We start from the raw sequence: 20,441 nt of genomic DNA on the forward strand, positions 1-20,441 counted from the left end.
TATATATATATAATAATTATATATAATTATTAAATATATATATAAATTATATAAATATAAATTATATAAATTATTAAATATATATATATAAATTATATATATATAATTTCAATTATTGAGATGGCCAAGATAGATATATATATATCTTTACGATATATATATATATCTTAAACAAATTACAGCATACAAAAGTAGATTTTTATGTGCTTCCAAAACTATATTTTTACAGATTTAAAACTCTTAAAATCTATTTGCAGTGTTGTTTTTTTAACAACAAGCTCTCATCTTTCTAAAGTATTAATCCAACTTGTCCAAATTATCACAAATTCCAAATTAATGATGTTTTCCTATAGTATAAGAAAAACTTCAACTTAGAAAACTACATCTGTTATTCTTGTGTTATAAATCATATCTTCAGGCAAAATCCACTGATATTAGAAATTAAGTGAAAAATAATATATTAAATCAGTTTTAAAATAAGTTAGCATACAATATTTAACAACTTATATTAAAGTCTAACCAGCTGTAGACTTTATCATAATCAAATAATGCATAGGATTGCCTCAATTAAATACTGTATTTCCCCAAATTTCTCTATATACCATGCAGTTAAATGACAAAATAAATATATTTCAAAAAAATAACGAACCACTGAATACAGAAAACCACAAAAGTATAGGACACAGGGAAACCAGTAACTGCAACATGTGTGTTTAACAAAACAAACAAAAAAATTGTTCAGGCATAAAATTCAGATGACAAATAACTTGCAGAACTTTCATTATACAAATCCTACTTTATTGCTATGAACCTTTTAGGTAAACAACACACACACACACACACGTACTTAAATGATAGCTGAAGATTATCATATACCCTTATTTTTGTCACAAACATTATCTTCCCTGATGCTCTTTGAATCAATATGTTTCAAAGATTTTTTTAACACAACCAACAGTAAAAGAAATATTCATATTGCAACCCAATACAAAGATATATTCATGGAATAAAAGTTTTACATAATATGTACCTTACTAATCGTGGTGCACGCTAACATTTTTTAATCCTTGTTTTTTATTTTTATTGTTGACTCCATTGCAGATGTCCCTATTTACTCCCCTTTGCTCCCCTCCACCCAGCTCCTGCCTCCCCTCCCCTCTGGCCATCACCACACTGTTGTCTGTGTCTATGGGTTATACATATATGTTCTTTGGCCCCTTCACCTTCTTTCATCCAGTCCCTCCCCCTCCCCCCCGACAGCTGTCAGTTTGTTCCATGTATCCATGCGTCTGTTTCTATTTTGATAAATGCTGGTTTCATTCTACCAGATTAAAACTCAAGAGTTTGGAAAAATACTGCTTTTACTCACCTATTATTTTTAATAATGTGATCCTAGATTGCTTTTCAGAAACTGAATATGATTCTCCCTAGAACCAGAGAAACGTGTAAGTGATCCTCATGGACAGTATCCATACCACTTCCCATTGATGGAAAAGAATAGACCATCCTATGGGAAGTGGGAAGAGCAAAGAAAAGGCAGACAGAACCATCCTGCTGACATTCAACCAGGGTCCTCCAAAACTATGTGGTGTAGAGGATAGAACACTGAATTTAGAACCAAGAGTTGGTCATGACACTCTGTAGAGATTTAATTTTCTCATCGGTAATGAATTACATGGGGCAGGGGCTCAGTCTCTTGTCCACTATTCTGCTCCCCAAGTCTGGCACAGTGGTTGACGTGAGCGGAGGAATAAATACCTTGTCAATATGGTTGTAAGTGGGATATCATCCAAATGCATGACTTTGTTTTAAAATTCAGTCTGTTTAATTGGAGACCCAATATGCTGGCAGCTTCATATTACCCTGTGATTAAGTGCTTTTCTCTTTTTTTTCCAAGAGAGAAAACGGGAGGGGGGATCTTTCTGTAATTTTCATTTCCAACAGCTAGTCCTTATGAAAATAAAGAGTGTATGTACCATTCTCTCCACGTGCAGGATATATGCAAAACTGGTGCCCTTTAAAACCACAAATGTAAAATTTAAGCTACTCCTTCATGCATGTAATCCATTTGACTCTTGGTTTCATCAACTGAGATGATTAAAGAGGGTCACAGAAAAAAATTACAAGTCACAGTACTCAATTGTTCAGCTTAACATCAATACTGGTAAATGTTTTGATCAATAAGGAAACATTTATTTTAGTTGATTCTCAATCATATTGGTTTATCCCTGTTACTTATAACCTCATATTGCCCAAATAAATGAACTAGTCATTTATTACATGAGTCACTAATTCCTGAGCAGTTCTTTCAGGTATTGCATCATGCCAGCCTCTGTGAGGAATACAAAAGATTCCAGTCCTTGCAATCTTAGCATGATTTATCATTAAAATGTCCACTAACTATGGAAAATATTACCTGATTAAGTATAATGTAGAGGACAGTCCTTAAGAGATTTGGAAAAAGAAAGAAAGAAAGAAAGAGAGAAAGAAAGAAAGAAAGAAACTTATCACCTAAAATTCTAGATTTCAAGGATGGCAAATGATGAGCCATTTTCCTCAACCGTGGTACCTATGTCAGGCCAGTTACTGACCTTGGAATTCTTGCCCTGTGAACATAGACATGACCTTAAGATTCTTCTCACACATCCCTCTAGGAAGCCATAATCAAATGTAATGAAATTTATTTTTCATCTCTGGGCTCAAGCCTCTTACATGATTGGAGAAAAGTCTCTGTTTACATTAACTATCCCATGAGTCCAGCACATACCAAAAAGAACACCTTCAACTCCAAAATCCATGAAGGAAGAGGTACTTATTTTTCTGTGTGGTCTAACAAATTATACCACTTAACTTTAGGTCTTAAATTACTATTGTCCAATGGTGACTGTATCTACAAGTCCAATAAAGTGAAATGCTTTATAATAACAAAGGCTCATGCTGTAACATATCACATACATGAAATTATGAAAATTAATATATGTTCACTGTAACAATGTAAAAATTGGAAGTTTACTAGGTCCTCTAACAGTGCATTCTGAGGTAGCCATGATTAAGTTTGGCAAATGTCCTTCCAAACTTTCTTTATATTTATACAATAAAACAAATGTGTGTGTACTCATGTATGAGCTACACTCCTTACCAAAATATTTCTAGCAAATTTTACATTTATAAATGAAACACTGTATTTAAATAATAGGTGACTGGTGATGCAAAGTTGATTGCCATTTTATTTTGTTTTAATGCCATTTTATTTTGCATCTAATGCAGCTCAGTATCAAAATAAAACATGGGAGTCCTAGCTGGTTTGGCTCAGTGGATAGAGCTTTGGTCTGCAGACTGAAGGGTCCCTGGTTCAATTCCAGCCAAGTGCACATGCCCAGGTTGCAAGCTTGATCTCCGGTAGGGGGCGTGCAGGAGGCAGCTGATCAATGATTCACTATCATCATTGATGTTTCTATCTCTCTCTCTCCCTTTCCTTTCCTCTCTGAAATCAATAAAAATATATTTAAAAATAAATAAAATAAAACATGGGGAAGATGCAGTATCCTAGTACTTTTTCACCATGAATTGTTATAATGAAAGATTCACCCCAAATGTTGTTGAAGCCCAAGAAATAAGCCTTTCTACTGAAAAAAAAAAAAAAAAAATCCTGAACGTATGGTGGTACTTTCATATATTGAAAAAAAAAAATCTAATTTCTTGTTATACGAGAAGTATGAGAAATGAGCTCTGAAAGGAACATTCATTGATATTCATATCCATAGATATTCATGAAAACACACCTGTCCTGAAACGGGTTGTTTATCAGAGAAAAAAGCTTGCAGAATGCTTAGTAGAAGGCTTTCATTTTACATATAAGGAAGTGGACTCAAAGGTCACAAAGCCAAGAACAGAAGCAGCAACACAGCCACAACCACCGTCTCTTGCTGTTCTTGCTATACAAAACCACACTGCCTCGGCGTTCTTCAACACGAGGAATTATATTATATAGATAAGGTTTTTATACGGTTTAAAAACAATTACCTCTGTTCCCAAATCTTCCTTCTCGGCACCCTGGGTGCCTCTATTCCAGACCCCCAGCTACCCTCAAGCCTGTGATCCTTTCTCCCCATTCCAGGCTGGATTCTACAGTCTCTTCCATGGGCAACCCTCCTGCTGGCTCATCTGCTCTCTTCCCAGAACCCTGCTCTTCATATTCATGGTTAGCAAAGTCCTGAGGCTCAAAAAAGTGAAATGTGAACACACTCATCTCCAGACTGGAGACACAGTTGTCAGAGAGATAAATCATAAGCACGGGTGCATTGAGGAAAACCAAAGGTACATTTCCATTATTAATGGTAACGAGGCCCAGGATAAAGAATTTGATCCCCACAAAACTTTACATACGCCATGTCTTAAATTCAGTACTATATTCACAGAGACAGATTCATGTTCCAAATAACAAATACATAGCAGCCCTATAATTTGGGCTAAAATTTTACCTTCGAAAGCTTGTATAATAGTGATGTTCTTACTTCTGAAAGTAGACACTCTTTTTCACAATGATATTATCTCAAAAACTCAAATATAAAACAGATAAAAATACAACAGATGAGTTGAAGCAGCAGCATTGTAAAAAATATTTATATTTACTTTACTTTTCCCTCACCCCTTTTCCCAACCCACACCCAGCTTCGGGCACCCCTGTGGAACCCCAGAACTCCGCTGAACCAGTTTGAACTACTTTATATATTTCAACACATTCATCTTTATTTTATTTATTTATTTAACCCTCACCCAAGGATATTTTCCCATTGATTTTTAGAGAGAGTGGAAGAGAGAGGGAAAGACAGAGAGAGACATCGATGTGAGAGAAACACATCAATTGGTTGCCTCCTGAACAAGCACTGACCGCCCAGGGCCCAGGGCCAGGGAGGAGCCTGCAACTGAGGTACATGCCTTGACCAGAAGCAAACCCCGTACCCTTTGGTCTGCAGGCCAATGCTCCATTCACTGAGCCATACTGACTAGGGTGACACATTCATCTTTATTAAATAATGTCAAAACCTATATAAAGACAGGGTCAATGACATTTTACACATTGCAAATCAGTAATAATGGGTAGTTTTCTATTTATCTCTTGCTTGCTAAAAACTTCACACTCTTATTTTTCTCTAACAATAACTATAAAAATTGTAGACCAAAAAAAGAGAGAGTTCTATGAAAAGTAACCTCACAAGGTGAAATGATCATAAATGCCTAACTGGGCAGGTCATGGTGGGTAGTCACACCCCAGGCATATAACTTCTTCAGTAAAAAGTTAATCTTTGCCTTAAGTAAACCCTTCCTTTGTTTCTGTGCATCTAGATCAGTGGTTCTCAACCTTACTAAAGCCGTGACCCTTTAATACAGTTCCTTATGTTGTGGTGACCCCCAATTTCATTGTTACAAATTGAACATAATTAAAGCATAGTGATTAATCACAAAACAATATGTAATTATATATGTGTTTTCCGATGGTCTTAGGTGACCCCTGTGAAAGGGTCGTTCGACCCCCAAAGGGGTCTTGACCCACAGGTTGAAAACCACTGATCTAGATCAAAACATCTTTGAAATAGTCCATACCACCCTCAAGAGAGTACCTAATCTTGTTAACTGTCCTGTAATCCAATCCCTGCCTTGCTTTCTCCCACCTTCATGTGATGTCCCGTGAGCCCACTCAATTCCAAATGCATGAAAGAAATTGCAAAACTGTTATTCTCCAGAGCACTGGCCAACTTGCTCCTGGGATATATTGTCAATTTGACTCAAATAAACTCTTATATAACAATTCTCCACAGGTTTGGACATTCTTTACATCGACAATTTCTGTATTGGATAATGTATATCCTTTTCTCCCATTTCTAAATCATTAAAAATTTTTTATTGATTGATTGATTTGAGAGGGGGGGGAAGGGTGGGGAGAAATACCAACTCTTGTATGTGCCCTGATACAGGTTCAAACCTCACAATCTTGGTGTATCAGGACAACGTACTAATTAATTGAGCTATGGGGCCAGGGCTCATTTTTAAATCATTGTTATTTTTCAATTACAGTTGACATACATTATTATCTTAGCTTCAGGTGTACACCCCAGTGATTAGACATTACATAACTTAAGTGATCATCCCAACAAACTCTAACCCATCTGTCACCATACATAGATATTAGAATATTATTGACTATATTCCCTATGATATACTCTATATCCCCATGACTATTCTGTAAAACCCAATTAGTACTTCTTAGTCCCTTCACCTTTTTCACCCTTCCCGCCTAACCCCCCTCCTATCAGGCAACTGTAATAACGTTCTCTTTATCTATGAGTCTCTTTCTGCTGTTGTTTTTTCACTTTGTATTTTAGATTCACTTGTTGATAGACATGCACTTATTGCCATTTTATTGTTCATATTTTTTACCTTTTTTTTCTTCTTCTTCTTAAAGAAAACCCTTTAACATTTGCTGTAACACTGGTTTGGTAGTGATGAACTCCTTTAGCTTTTTCTTGCTTGTGAAGCTCTTTATCTGACCCTCAGTTCTAAATGAGAGCTTTACTAGGTAGAATAATCTTGGTTTTAGGTCCTTGCTTTTCGTCCCTTTGAATATTTCTTGCCACTCTCTTCTGGCCTGCAAAGCTTCTATTGAGAAATCAGCTGACAATCTTATGGAGGCTCCCTTGTAAGTAACTAACTGCTTTTCTCTTGTGCTTTTAAGATTCTCTGTCTTTAACCCTTTGCATTTTAATTATGATGTGTCTTGGTGTGGGCCTCTTTGGGTTCATCTATGTGCTTCTTGGGTTTGTATATCTATTTTCTTCACCAGGTTAGGGAAGTTTTCTGTCATTATTTTTTCAAATAGGTTTTCAATTTCTTATTCTCTCTCTTCTTCAGGCACCATCAGAGGCTCCTTACACTGTCTTATTTATTTACATTTTTTCCTTTGTGCTGTTTTGATTGGGTGTTGATTGCTACTACTGCCAGGGCTGAGGCCATTTAGTGAGGGGTATGGTGCACACTGAGGCCAGAGGCTGCTTGTTTAAGAGATTTTAATTTACTTTAAATATATTTTTATTGATTTCAGGGAGGAAAGGAGAGGGAGAGAGAGATAGAAACATCAGTGATGAGAGAGAATCATTGATCGGCTGCCTCCTGCACACCCCACACTGGGGATTACGACCACAACCCGGGTATATGCCCTGACTGGAAATCGAACCATGACCTCCTGGTTCATGGGTTGATGCTCAATCACTGAGCCACACCAGCTGGGCTTGTTTGAGAGATTTTAGAAAAATCTGAAGCATGAGCCAAGACAGGACATTCATACGGAAAAGCCACTGGAAACAGCTTAGGTGCACCTGAAAGTTTCGTGGGGCGATGCCTCAGAGAATCACCAAGACAGGGAAACAGTGTGAACCAAGTTGCTGGAGTCTCAGATAAGGCACCCACCTGCCCACTCTGTAGGGGGAGGGCTCATCAAAGGAGCAGTGGCTTCTGCTAGCACTTCTGTCTGGGAGAAAGCTGACCCCTCAGCTCTTGCGCTCATGCCAGACAATTCAGTTCCTCCCACATGCCCCAGCACTGGAGCTCAGAGGGAGTGAATCGAACTAAGTCCATTCTCGGGAACTTTAAGAGAAACTACCTGGGACTCCAGAAACCCCTCAGCCTCAATCCCCATTGAGGGGAAGCACTGGTGAGCTTAGGCTGGGGTGCCTGGTGTGGAGCTGGTGTACCCCTTGCTCCTCAGTGGGGAACCTCTGCAGCAGAGATATCCCTCCCAATTTTTATCCACCACATGTGGGTGTTGGACCAAGCCATTCCAGCTCGGCCCCTCCTACCAGTTTCAATGTGGCTTCTTCTTTAAATCCCTAAAGGTAGGACTTCCACTCAGGTTGATTTCAGGTGGTTCTGAATGATGGTTTTTCTGTAGTTTAATTGTAATTTTGATATGGATGTGGAAGGCGGTGAGTACCAGCTTCACCTACACCATCATTTTACTCCTTGATGTATACATTAAAAATGGTAATGTATAAATGTAATTTTCATAGAAATCAACAACGAGAAATGGAGAGTCACTGAACGATTCTGTGAGCGGAACAGTTGTAACACATGATTATAGTTTTGCCCTTTTAAACTCCAGGGAGAGTCCACCTCAACCATAGCAGAACAGCAAGTGTGTGTGTGGAACTAAACTGTGGAAGTCATAGCATCTCTCTTCAGTTCAGCCACCCGTTAGCTACAGGATCTTAGCAAGTCAGCCTCTGCCAATGGCAAGAGGTCAGTGCTATCTGACAGCTCACCAGTGCTTCCCCTCAGATCAGTAACATCAGATAAGAATAGGAGCAGAGGCCACTCCTGATGGAGGGCTTATCCTTACCAGGTGCCTCCTGAGCCGCAGAGCTGTTATTCCTCACAGGTCTCCTGAGATAGTATCCTCATTTCACAAATGAGCTACGTCAGGACCTTGCGCAAAATCCCCAGCTAGAATGCTATTCCAATTCAGGGCTGCTGAGCCCATGCTGTAACTACCACATTATACTGCCTCCCCCTAAATATGTTTGAAATAACTTACAAAAGCAGGAGTCTATATACAAGCTTAATCAATGTGTAAAAGACAATAGATCGCTGAAGAAGCTGGCAGCCATGTTTGATTCGCCCATATCTTTTGCCTCTCCACTCCCAGTGTAAACGTTAAATGGAGCCTAAGTTGCCACCCAGAAGAATTGTCTTGCATGTCTTAGGTCTCAAACTTTGGAAGGTTAAGATGGGGCAAAATGACCCTTGGACTGGGCCTACATAACCTTGTTTCCTGAAGAACTGGGAAGATAACATCAAAGCAGTTATTATGACCACTGACCCGAAGAAGGCTGGACTGAAAGTGTAACAAACCCACACGTGGTTGAGAATGAACATCCCTATGTTACGTTATCTGCACCATCGGAAATGCCTTCCTTCTAGTGACATCACTGCTGCCCTTCCCTTCCTCAGACTCAGTGCCTTGGTCTCCTATTCGAACATTATTTGTGCTTTTGCCTGAATTCATCATTCCGAATAGCTATTCTTATTGATCTCAATAAGTGTTTGTTGCCTCTCTTGGGCAACAAAGTATTTTTAGGTTAGCACCCAAAAGTGCTTACTCCTGCAGCTTTCCATCACCAATCTTATCAAACTCCTTTCGCCTCCCCATTTCCCTCTGCTAGTTATTCCCTTTCTATTCCTCTTATAGTTTTCCTTTAGTGCCCCTCTCCTGGATTAAATCATTTTAAGTTTTCATAAGACATATGATGAGACCACCAAAAATAGCGCCATTTTTTTAAGTGCCATGTAATTAAAAGACTTTATCTACCTGGATATTATATTTACATGGAATCAAATATGTAGTAAGAATGCAGGACATGTGAAATATTTCTTTTGGTTTCTCTTGACAACCCCTTTCTGGACTTAACTTTAGACGTTTTATAAAGATAAGATGACAGAAAGCCTAGTAAATGTTTAAGAGTCATCATGAAACCAAAAGTCATTTCTACTTTAGATTGTCAGCATATGCTTACACTAGAAGTTTATCAGATTTAAAAATAGGAGCATAGGTTTGACTTCACCTAGAATCCTAGCTTCTCAAAGCTTTTTACAGAAGGGTGCTGTTTACTCAGCTCCTATGTCAGTTTCACTGACGTCTTTCCCTTGAGGCTGGCGGAGTGCTCTGTTCTCTGGGCCACACGGCACTTTGCTCATTCTATACCCTTATCATCATCATAACGAGGTCATACGGTGATCTGTTTTCACTTTAGTCTCCCCCACTAGATAGAGATGGCGAGAACAAAACCCAGCATTTCACTCATCTTTGTATTTCAAGGATGCCCAGTACATCAAGGTCCTCAAGGCAGATCTGTTGGATAATGAAACAAAAATTCACATTTAAACGGACTGGGGTTTACACAATACAGAACCCACTGATGATGACTGGCTCTTGATTTGCCTAAATGAAAGTAATCTAAAGCCTTTGAGAAGAGGAAATATACACGGTGCATTCTCCAAACCATCCACAGATGGGGCAGGCTGCAGCTTGCTTCCTTTTCATCCAGATGATACTGATTTTCCGAGTTACAATTTACACCAACACTGTTATAGATATGATCACCTGAAAATAAAAACTCCTTTTCCCTCTCCCTTAACCCATACATCCCTTGCAGAACTAAAGCATGCTATCCTTTGTTGCCACAGAACCAATTCCTGCCTTTTCAACACACTTGCACACACCCTATACTAGTTGAACTTTATAACAAGTTCTTAGGGGCCAGTGTACAGGTAAGGAAACACTGCGCTTAAAATTGGTGTAACGGTCACACTGAGTAGAACCCAGTTCTCCCCTCTCCTTTTTCTTAACCAGGAGCCCCCAGCAAACCCCCCAGAGGAAGCTTTTACAAAACTGCATCAGCCAGGCCTCAGCCCATCACTCCGGATTCAGGGCCTTTGGGGTGGGCCCAACAGGTGTACTTTGAAAAACTCGCCTGATGTTTTTTTTTGTTTGTTTGTTTGTTTGTTTGTTTGGGGGGGGAGCACCTCAGATTAGGCAGCCAGAACCAGACAACATACATCTTGCAATATCGTATGTATTCCTTGAACACGTTGGGGTTATTTCTTCTTTCATTCAAAGTGGCCAAACAGTGGGCCCACTCACACTCGGTAAACGGAATTAGCGCCAGGGGGTCGCTTTTCCCCGCGAGGCCCCGCCCCTTCCAACACCCACAACACGCGCTGAGACCAGCACAACCCCGCCGCGCGCCTGCACAGCCCCCGCGGCCACAGCTGCGCCGCTGTCCCGCCCGCCGCAGCCAGGGCACCCGCCCGCGTAATTCTCTGCGCGGCCCCTAGGGTCTTGGGGCGTCGCGGGCCCGGGCCCTTAGCTCCCTTTAGTCTGCGGGGACTTCCCCCGCCGCCACTCGGTCATTTTCTTCCCATCAATTCCGTCTCAGGGGACGGGCTACGCTTGAGAGTTGCACGTTTGGGGTGGTTCCGAAAAGGCGGTGCGGTAAACGCAGTGCCCGCCACCTCCGCTCCCCAGCCTCTGGGCACACGGAGCCGGGATCAGGAAGACACGCCCCAGGCGGGAGGTGGCAGCTCCTCGCTCAGGCGTCGCCCCGCCCCGCCCCGCCCCGCGCGGGAGCAGCGGCCCGCGGGGAGAGGGGAGCGCGCCGGGGTGCGCGGTGTTCAGCCCGTGATGGCCCCGCCCCGAGCACCTGCCGCCGGCGGCCCTCCGCCCCGCGCGCCCCGGTAACCCCGACAGCCCGGTCCCGCGTGCGCCTCACCTCCTCCTCCTCGGAAAATCCTCGCGTCGGACCCCGTGGCCCGGCACCAGCAGCTGCGGGGGGGTGGGGAGGTGGGGGGAGCAGGCCAGTTCTGGGGGCCGCCCGACCGGCAGTGCGGAAAAAAGGAGAAAAAAGGAGAAGGGGAAGGAAAGGAAAGGGAGCCTCGCGGGGCGATCCCGCCGACCCCAGCCGGCCCGCGGTGGCCGCTCCAAGGGACCCCTACGCTGACTGCCCGCCCGGGCGTGGGCGACTCTGTCTCCCAATCATTGCCATCACTTCTACTAGCTAGGAGCTTGGGAGGGTCAGGCTACTTGGGTTCCATCTTGCTCCACTAACAAGAGTGTGTAACCTTAACCTCTGCAAAGTGCGTAAAAGAAGAGTACCCATCCAGGGCGAACCCAGATTTTGTGGGGCCTGAAACTTAAAATGGGGAGGGGCAGCCCTCTTAAAGGAAAATGCAAGATTAGAGTCGGGGCCTTGGAAGGAAACCGCTACCAGTAAAGAGGCCTGAAGCTGAGGCTTGAGCTTCATGGGCCAAGCGCCTCTGCGAGCTCTTCCGAAGGTTGCGCGAGAATTAAACGAGGTGAGCCCGGGAGCCACGTGGACCTCATAGAACCGGGCCTGGCAAACTCAACAGGTGTTGTCCATGGGCGCGATGTCCTTGGAACGGGTCAGGGGGAGGAAATAACACTGATTGTCAGTTATGTGCCAGGTGCTCTAAATACTTCTTGAGCTTATTCCATGCACAAACATCCTGCCAATTTTACAACTCAAAAACCAACCGAAGGCCATCTGTATGTCCTCTTCGGAGAAATGTCTATTCAGGTCCTCTGCCCATTTTTTAAAATTGGATTGTTTGTCTTCCTTTTGTTGAGTTCTATGAGCTCTTTATATATTTTGGAAATTAACCCCTTATCAGATGTATCATTTTGCAAATATGTTCTCTCATATGCCTAGCCTATGGACATAAAATAGTGCAGTGAAAGCCTGGGGTAGGGTGGGAACTGTGTGGAGGGGGCCAAAGGGGGAAATGGGGGACACCTGTAATTCTCCCAACAATAACAACAACAATAACAAAATACCGAGAAGCGGAGAAGTTATATCACTTGATGGTCACACAGAACCCAGTTCAGCTACATTGCAAGTACCTATTGTTTTGTGTGTGTTTTCACAATTCCACCTCACAAATATTAATATGTAAATATATAACGACTGGTTGTTTAAGCAAGAAAAGGAAAAAAAGCCTCCCGTGAGAGATTAAAGTGCATCAGAAATACCTGTATTTCTGACTTTTCACTGCAAAATTTCCCCAGCTCAGTACAATAGCAAGTGGATTGGCCTTGAAACTACACCCCCTGCATGTGAATTACCAGGTTGCAAAATCAGTAAACGTCTTTTCTTATTATGTGTTCAGGTTACACATTTGCTTGCACTGCCAGCCCTATGTGTTTACTTTTTCTATAGATTATTAATGCTACTGCAATTTAGATGAATGGGTTTATAATTTATCCCCAAAGGGCTGATAAACTAAGACAAAAATAATGAAAGGAACGCTCCTTGTGTAAATTACTTTATACGCTTTTCTCATTGAGTTGCCACATGTCTGCTGTAGTTAAGTGACCCTCCATTAACTGATGAAAGACTATCTTATCTAATAAAAGAGAAATATGTAAATTGATGGTCACTTCACAACACCCCACAGCCAATCAGGAGCGAGTATACAAATTAACCCAACAAAGATGGCAGCAGTCCTGCCCCCGGCCGCTCAGGGCCTATGGGCAGCGCGCCTCCTCAGGGCCTCCCTGCAGCGCTCCACACCTGTCAACCGTCCTTGCAGCCTCTCTGTGGCTGACTGGTGCCTGAGGTTGTAGCTCCCGGTGTCTGGCATCTCCCTCTACCCCACCCCTGCCCTGCTGCTCTGGTAAACAAAACCCTATCATTGGAGCAGCCCCGCAGGAACAGATGCACGCCGGAGCTCACTCGGTGCACAGTTAGCGGGCCCCGAGAGCCCCGGGCCAGCCAAGGTGCGATGCTAGCACCAGGGCAGCAGCGGCAGGTGGCTCACCTTTGTTTTGAATAGATGAAATAGGCCACCTACACAGTAACCCACATTATTAGATCTCCCTCCTCCCTATCTTGCCAAGTCAGGAGGGGAGGGGCAATGGGCGTGGAGGGAGGGCGGGTGGGCAGGAGGCGGAGGGTGGAGGAGGAAGAGGAGGAGGTAAGGGGCCAGTTGCATTCCACTTTCACAATGGGAAAGTGAAACACACTAGCACACCCAACCTCTCCAGTCCTCCCTGCCTCCGCTGCTGCTGCCCTGGCTGCCGGAGCGAGCCCATCACGTGACAGCAGCTAGGGGAAGGAAGGCCTATCCTTGCAGGAATCTTCGTGCATCAGGCTTCTGATATACAGTTTTGTACCACTTACACATACTTTATTTACTTGATTGAAAGCCTTCTTATAGTACCTTCAATGTTTTATTTTTAATTTTTAAATATATTTTTTATTGATTTCAGAGAGGAAGGGAGAGGGAGAGAGAGATAGAAACATCAATGATGAGAATCATTGATCAGCTGCCTCCTGCACACCCTCTACTGGAGATTGAGCCTGCAACCTGGGCATGTGCCCTGACTGGGAATCAAACCATGACCTCTTAGTTCATAGGTCGATGCTCACCCACTGAGCTATGCTGGCTGAGCCACTCAATGTTTTACATGGTTAATTTCTACTTTGTTCTCACTGACTTCAGTGAGTTGTATTTGGGTTTCTATGCTCAGCACTCTGCTCAATTGCTATTATTGCTGTTGGTTTGTCTTTTTAAGGATCAAAGGGGGTACTTTCATTTCAAATCTTATTTTTAATTCCTTTTCTTGCAATTCTTTCCTAGATTCTTAGATTTGCATAATTATACCTACAATGAAACCAGCATCCTAAAGCCACCAAGATAAATCCTCCTACTCCAACCTTACATGATCTTCTAATTCTACCTTCTCCTTCCCAGCCTTGTAGGACTCCAGCCCGCCCCCCCAAAGTATATTAAATTATTTAAATTCACACATATGGCCAGGATTTAAACCCAGTTTTGCTTGGATCCTAAACCTTAGCACTCCTTTCCACACCTTGGTTAGAAGAGAAGGAACTAACAAAAATACATGAAGTCATTTATGTCTGGCAAAGTGGGAGAAAAGAAGATACCAAATTCCAGTAGTTCTTTTTTTTTTTTTTTTTAAAGGTACTTTTTATTTATTTATTTATTTTTTAAATATATTTTATTGATTTTTTACAGAGAGGAAGGGAGAGAGATAGAGAGTTAGAAACATCGATGAGCGAGAAACATCGATCAGCTGCCTCCTGCACATCTCCCAGTGGGAGATGTACCGCAACCCAGGTACATGCCCTTGACCCAAATCGAACCTGGGACCCTTCAGTCCGCAGGCCGACGCTCTATCCACTGAGCCAAACCGGTTTCGGCCAGGAGTTATTTTCTTAAATTAAGTTCATATATCAGAACTAAACATAAAGCTTAGACCCACAGCTTAGTTTCTAAAGTAAGGAAGGAAGAGTGCCTCGTATAGCACCAGGCACACAACAGTGCATTTGTTGAATGAATGGATGAGTGAATTAATCAAGGAATTAGTTAAATGTTACCTGCTGGTGCTTATTAAGTCACAACCATTAAATACATGTGATTCTTGAAAATGACAGTTTTTTCTCACTGTATCCACTCTTGGACAACACAATGGGCAAATCAAATTTTAAGAGTGAGCAAAAGGAAGAAGGAAAGAACATCCTATATAATAAAAGGCTAATATGCAAATTGACCAAACAGTGGGAACAACTGGTCGCTATGACGCACACTGACCATCAGGATGCAGACGCTCAACACAGGAGCTGCCCCCCCTACTGGTCAGTGTGCTCCCACAGGGGGACCGCCACTCAACCAGAAGCTGGGCTCACAGCTGGCAAGTGCAGCAGTGGTGGCAGGAGCCTCTCCTGCCTCCATAGCAGCACTAAGGATGTCTGATTGCCAGCTTACCGCTCCCCATCGGGAGCAGGCCTAAGCCCTCAGTTGGACATCCCTCGAGGGCTCCCAGACTCCAAGAGGGTGCAGGCTGGGCTGAGGAACCCCTGAGTGCATGAATTTTGTGCACTGGGCCGCTAGTAGAATAATAAAAGGACCATAGGCAAGACGGAGGGGAAGAGAGAATGAGAAGGAAGATCTTTTCTCTTGCCTGGTTCTCAGAGTGAAAATTTTTATATCTGTAAAATATATGAAAAAGAAATTCAAAAGTACATTAAATCTTCTAACTTAATTGTGAAATTGAAGCCATAGTTTTATTTTTATTATATTAGTGTGAAATCAGCAATATTTTGTTAAGACAGAAAATAAAACCTGCATCTCAGCAACTGGTGCCGCACCCTATGTGGCTTTGGATGGGGTGGGGAATGGGAGGTTGCACATTTAGATAAAGAAGGCAAGTTCACTACCTCACCCTCAGGCAGAGCAGCATTCATGCAGGAAGTGAACTTTCAAAGAATTTCTAAAACAAATTCAATAAAGGAAGTGAGAGAGAGGGCATACATGCAATTTCCAAGGAATAGGTGATTTTTCAGATAATCCAAGAGGGTGGGGAATGTAATGGTGGTTCTAATAAAGGAAATCATAGCTAACATTTTAATGTTTGTCCAGGCAAGCTGACTCCAGCGTCATGCTCTTTAGCTCATGCTGTCACACACTTCTGAGTAGAGTAGGTTACACCCTTTGATCTAACTATTGCAGGCTGGACCATACAAAGTAATGGGAAAGGAACTCTAGGTGCTTTCTCAAATGACCTGTAGAAGATGTGAGGCTCTTGAGCTCAAAGTTTAAAGCAAGTTTAAGGAAATGGGTGAAGTGGGCTAAGAGGTAAAAACAAAACAAAAAATATCTGTTAAATGAATAAATATTTTGGCTGAACTAACTCGGAATCATCTCATAATGGACTTTATTCATTCAATTTTTATATTCAATAAATATTTAGTCTTTTTAACCAACATTTTTTAAAACATATTTTCATGATTTTTTTTTTTTTTAGAGCGAGAGGAAGGTAGAGAGAGAGAAAAAAACATAGATGAGAGAACATTGGTTGGCTACCTCCTGCACTCCCCTCACCAGGATTGAGCCCCCAACCCAGGCATATGCCTTGGCTGGGAATTGGAAACTTTAGCATGCCGTTTTGCAAAAGTAGGAGGGCTTAAGCTGCCACAGATGAAGATTCAAGATTTCGGGAAATCGTTTAGTTAGAATACCATTATTCAGAATCGGGTGATGCACTTTGGGGCCACAAGCCCCCAGCATAACTCACAGTACAGGCCTTTTAGTGAGCAGCTGAACAGTACTACCCATCACTCAGATGCTGATGTTATCTCTTAGCAGATGATGATGCAGAATGGAATTTGGTGTATGAAAGGTAGGTGGGGTAGGTGGGCATTTATGTCGAGTGCACAACTGTGCAGACTGTTCACAACTAAGGTAATATATTTGCAAGTTGAGGAGTGCTGGAATTTGGATATAAAGGTTATCTTACCTAGGTGTGTAGCTAAGCAGAGCTGGGATTGGAGAATGAGTTTGCTCTATTTTATCTTATTTTATGTATGTCTGATAGATCAAGCTTATCAACAATGTTTTTCAAATCTCCTATATCCTTACTATTTTTGCCTGCTTAACCCAGCAGTAATTTTAAAAATTCTGTTGTTATCTCCCACTGTGATTGTTTTGGTTTGTTAACTGACCCCTGTACACAGAGGGCAAGGAGAAATGGAAGAAAGAGGCAGACCACTGCAGATTGGTAGGTGGCAGTTTTAATAAGCAAGGGAACTTACTTATGTGGCTTGTCTTGGGTGACTGCAAGTAAGTAGATCTTCACATCTGCCCACTAGCATCTTAAAAGTTTATATGAAGTTGTCATCTGGGTTCAATCATGTGCACAGTCTACATGGTCTCAACAATACCTTACTCTTTCAAGGCTATGTTCTTGAAAATAGCTTCCCCTATGTGGTCAGGGTAAATATTCCAAGGACGGGGGAGGAGTGAGGAGCTTCCTATTGTTTGGATCCAGCTTGAGGGTCAACCAATATTCATGTCTGAATAACCTCCTCCAACACTCCACCCCTTGTGACTGGCTCTTACAATCTTACAGGCTCCCCTCTCCCCAGTGGGCCCTGAGTGGTCAGCAAGGACTTCACTAGCATGGAAGTATCTTGTTTGGCAGCGATTTGACTGCATTGGAGGCATATACCACCACAACAATGTAGGCACTTGCAAGAAAAAGACAGATTAAGACAATGATTCTGAAAACAATTTTTTCCACCACTGATTTATTAAGTCCCCTGAGCAGGGGGAGCGGGGGTCAGGCCACTCCAGGTGTTCACTTGTGCCCTCATGTAATTTAAAAAAAAAAAAAAAAAAAAAAAAAAGCTACATTAGCAGACCCATTAGGGATGAGTACACCACAGTCTGTTTGGATAATGGCACTGGTCCCTCCTTGCAAGGCAGTAATAATGGCCAAGGTCATCCTATTGTGGAGGACAGCTTTTCTCATTAGAGACATTTCAGTGTTCAGCAAGGACAGGCTTTGCTGGCTGTCATTTAAGGCTCATTGAGTGAACTCAGGACAGGCTTCTATCTGTGCCATAATGTTCTCTCGGCCAAAGGAGGGGACAAAATGCTCGCAAATGATTGTACCAGCAGAAAACAGAATGTGCCCACCTGGCCTTGGCCTTGAGGAGAGGGAGATCGGCAGCTTCAGGAACTTGACCTGGCTGTACATAACATACTTGTTTGCTGGAGGAGGCAGCACGGTCAGGCCTGAGGAGATGGACTGGGGGTGGATATGCAAGACCAGGACCCCCACCTTTCCCCTCTTTCTGTGGTGCATGTTCCATTCCAGGCACAACGTGTTTCAATAGGTCTGTTTTGCAGCAGGATAATGGGATCCCAATGGAGATTGAGTAGCTCCCCGTCACCGAGGGGTGCAAAGTAACTCACCCATCCTACTGGGATATCCCATGGCAAATTCCACTAGCTAACCTCTTTCCCAGGCATGACGGGGGCTGGTGTTCTCCACAGCACTGCATGAGCTGATGCATGGTGAGAGTTGGGGCAATGGTTGTTTCCATATCTTTGTGCTGTTTGGTGTCTCAGCAGGGCTCCCCAGTCTGACATATGGGGCAACAGGCTCCACTGATTGATCATTCAAATGTATTAAAGCCTGGGGTAGTACTTTAGTCCACGTGGTGTCACCTGTTAGTGAATTAATCTGCTGCTTTAATATTTCACTTTTTTCTTTCTACCAACCCTGTCCATCAATGAACGAATGAATGGATAAAGAAGATGTGCTATATATTATAATGGACTACTACTCAGCCATAAAATCTTGCCATTTTCAACTACATGGATGGACCTTGAAGGTAGTATGCTAAGTGAAATAGGTCAGTTGGGGAAAGACAAGTATCGTACGATTTCACTTATATATGGAATATAAAAAGAAACAACACATGAACACAAATTCACAGATGCAGACAATAAATTGGTGGTTACTAGTGAAAACAGGGGGGAGGGGAGGGCAGAAAAGTAAAGGAGGGTCAATTGTATGGTGACAGATAAAAACTAGAATTTTGGTGGTGAGCTCCCTGTAGTGTATACAGATGGCGAATTATAACATTGCACACCTGAAAAATATGAATAAAATAAAATAAAAGTAAAAAAAATAACAAGAAAAAAAATAAAATAGAAGTTACAAAAATTCAAATCCATTAAATGTCACTTAATTTTACACTTTAAAATGGTTTATTTGTTGTGTGAATTTCACCAACACAAGAAAAAAGAAAAGAAAAAAATTCAAAGCCAAAAAATTATTTACCCATTTTAAAAGAAAGAAAATACTACCCTAACTGGTTTGGCTCAGTAGATAGAGCATTGGTCTGTGGACTGAAGGGTCCCAGGTTCGATTCCTGTCAAGGGCATGTACCTTGGTTGCATTGAGGGCACATCCCCAGTAGGGTGTGTGCAGGAGGCAGCTGACTGATGTTTTTAACTCTCTATCCCTCTCCCTTCCTCTGTAAAAAATCAATAAAATATATTTTTTAAAAAGATATCTCATGAACATCTATAATGATTAAAAGTCATCTTTAAAAAAAACAAAAGAAAAGAAACAAATTACAACCATACATCAATTATCTTTCTTGATTATGAGGGCTGGGTATTGAAGTGTGTAGATGTATTGAAGCAATTATTTTTAAATAACGGAGGGGTGTTAGCTTATGTGTGTGCAGATATGCTATTCTTAGTAGGATATGTTGGGAATCTTGTGTTTTATAGATTAATAACCAGAGCTCAGTGAGGTGAAGTGTCTTTGCCAAGTATATATAGATATTATTGTATACAGGCATACCTTGTTTTATTGCTCTTCACTCTATTGTGTTTCACAGATATCACATTTTTTACCAGCAAGAAGATTATGACCACTGAAGGCTCAGATGATGGCTAGCAATATTTTTTAATTAAGGTATGTACGTTGTTTTTAAAACATAATGCTATTGCATACTACATAGACTACAGGCCCTGGCCGGTGTGGCTCAGTTGGTTGAATGTCATCCCACACACCAAAAGGTCGCTGGTTCAGTTCCCTGTCAGGGCACATACCTGGATTTCAGGTTCGATCCCTGATGGGAGGTGTGCAGGAGGCAGCTGATCAATGATTCTCTTATCATTGATGTTTCTATCTCTCTCCCTCCCTCTCTCTGAAATCAATAAAAATATTTTAAAAATTCTTAAGTAGACTATAATATAGTGCACATATACTTTTATATGCATTTGGAAACCAAAAGATTTGTGTGACTCAGTTTATTGCAATATTCACTTTAATGTGGTGGTCTGGAACTAAACCCACAATATCTCTGATATTTGCCTGTATATTTTGTCATATATATTTATATATATAATAATAATATATATTGAGTCTCTAGATTTGATAATTCATCAATGTTATGGAAGTTTCATAAAGGATACTTACTTACATTTATTGGGCACCTACCATGTGCCAGCTATTCATTTTCACTCTTTATGTGTGTGTAATAAGC

General features: G+C 41.8%; 1 long non-coding RNA gene across 1 annotated transcript; it reads right to left on the minus strand.

Moving 5' to 3' along the window:
- Positions 1-1,401: 1,401 nt before the first annotated feature.
- LOC118660344 lies at positions 1,402-4,561 on the minus strand. Its single transcript, XR_004968876.1, has 3 exons — positions 4,482-4,561; positions 2,592-2,606; positions 1,402-1,427 (listed from the first exon to the last, which is right to left on the minus strand). It is a non-coding gene; the product is annotated as an uncharacterized LOC118660344 (long non-coding RNA).
- Between the last annotated feature and the right edge of the window lie 15,880 nt (positions 4,562-20,441).

Source organism: Myotis myotis, unplaced genomic scaffold (assembly GCF_014108235.1).
Source record: "Myotis myotis isolate mMyoMyo1 unplaced genomic scaffold, mMyoMyo1.p scaffold_m19_p_7, whole genome shotgun sequence".
Lineage (NCBI taxonomy): Eukaryota > Metazoa > Chordata > Mammalia > Chiroptera > Vespertilionidae > Myotis > Myotis myotis.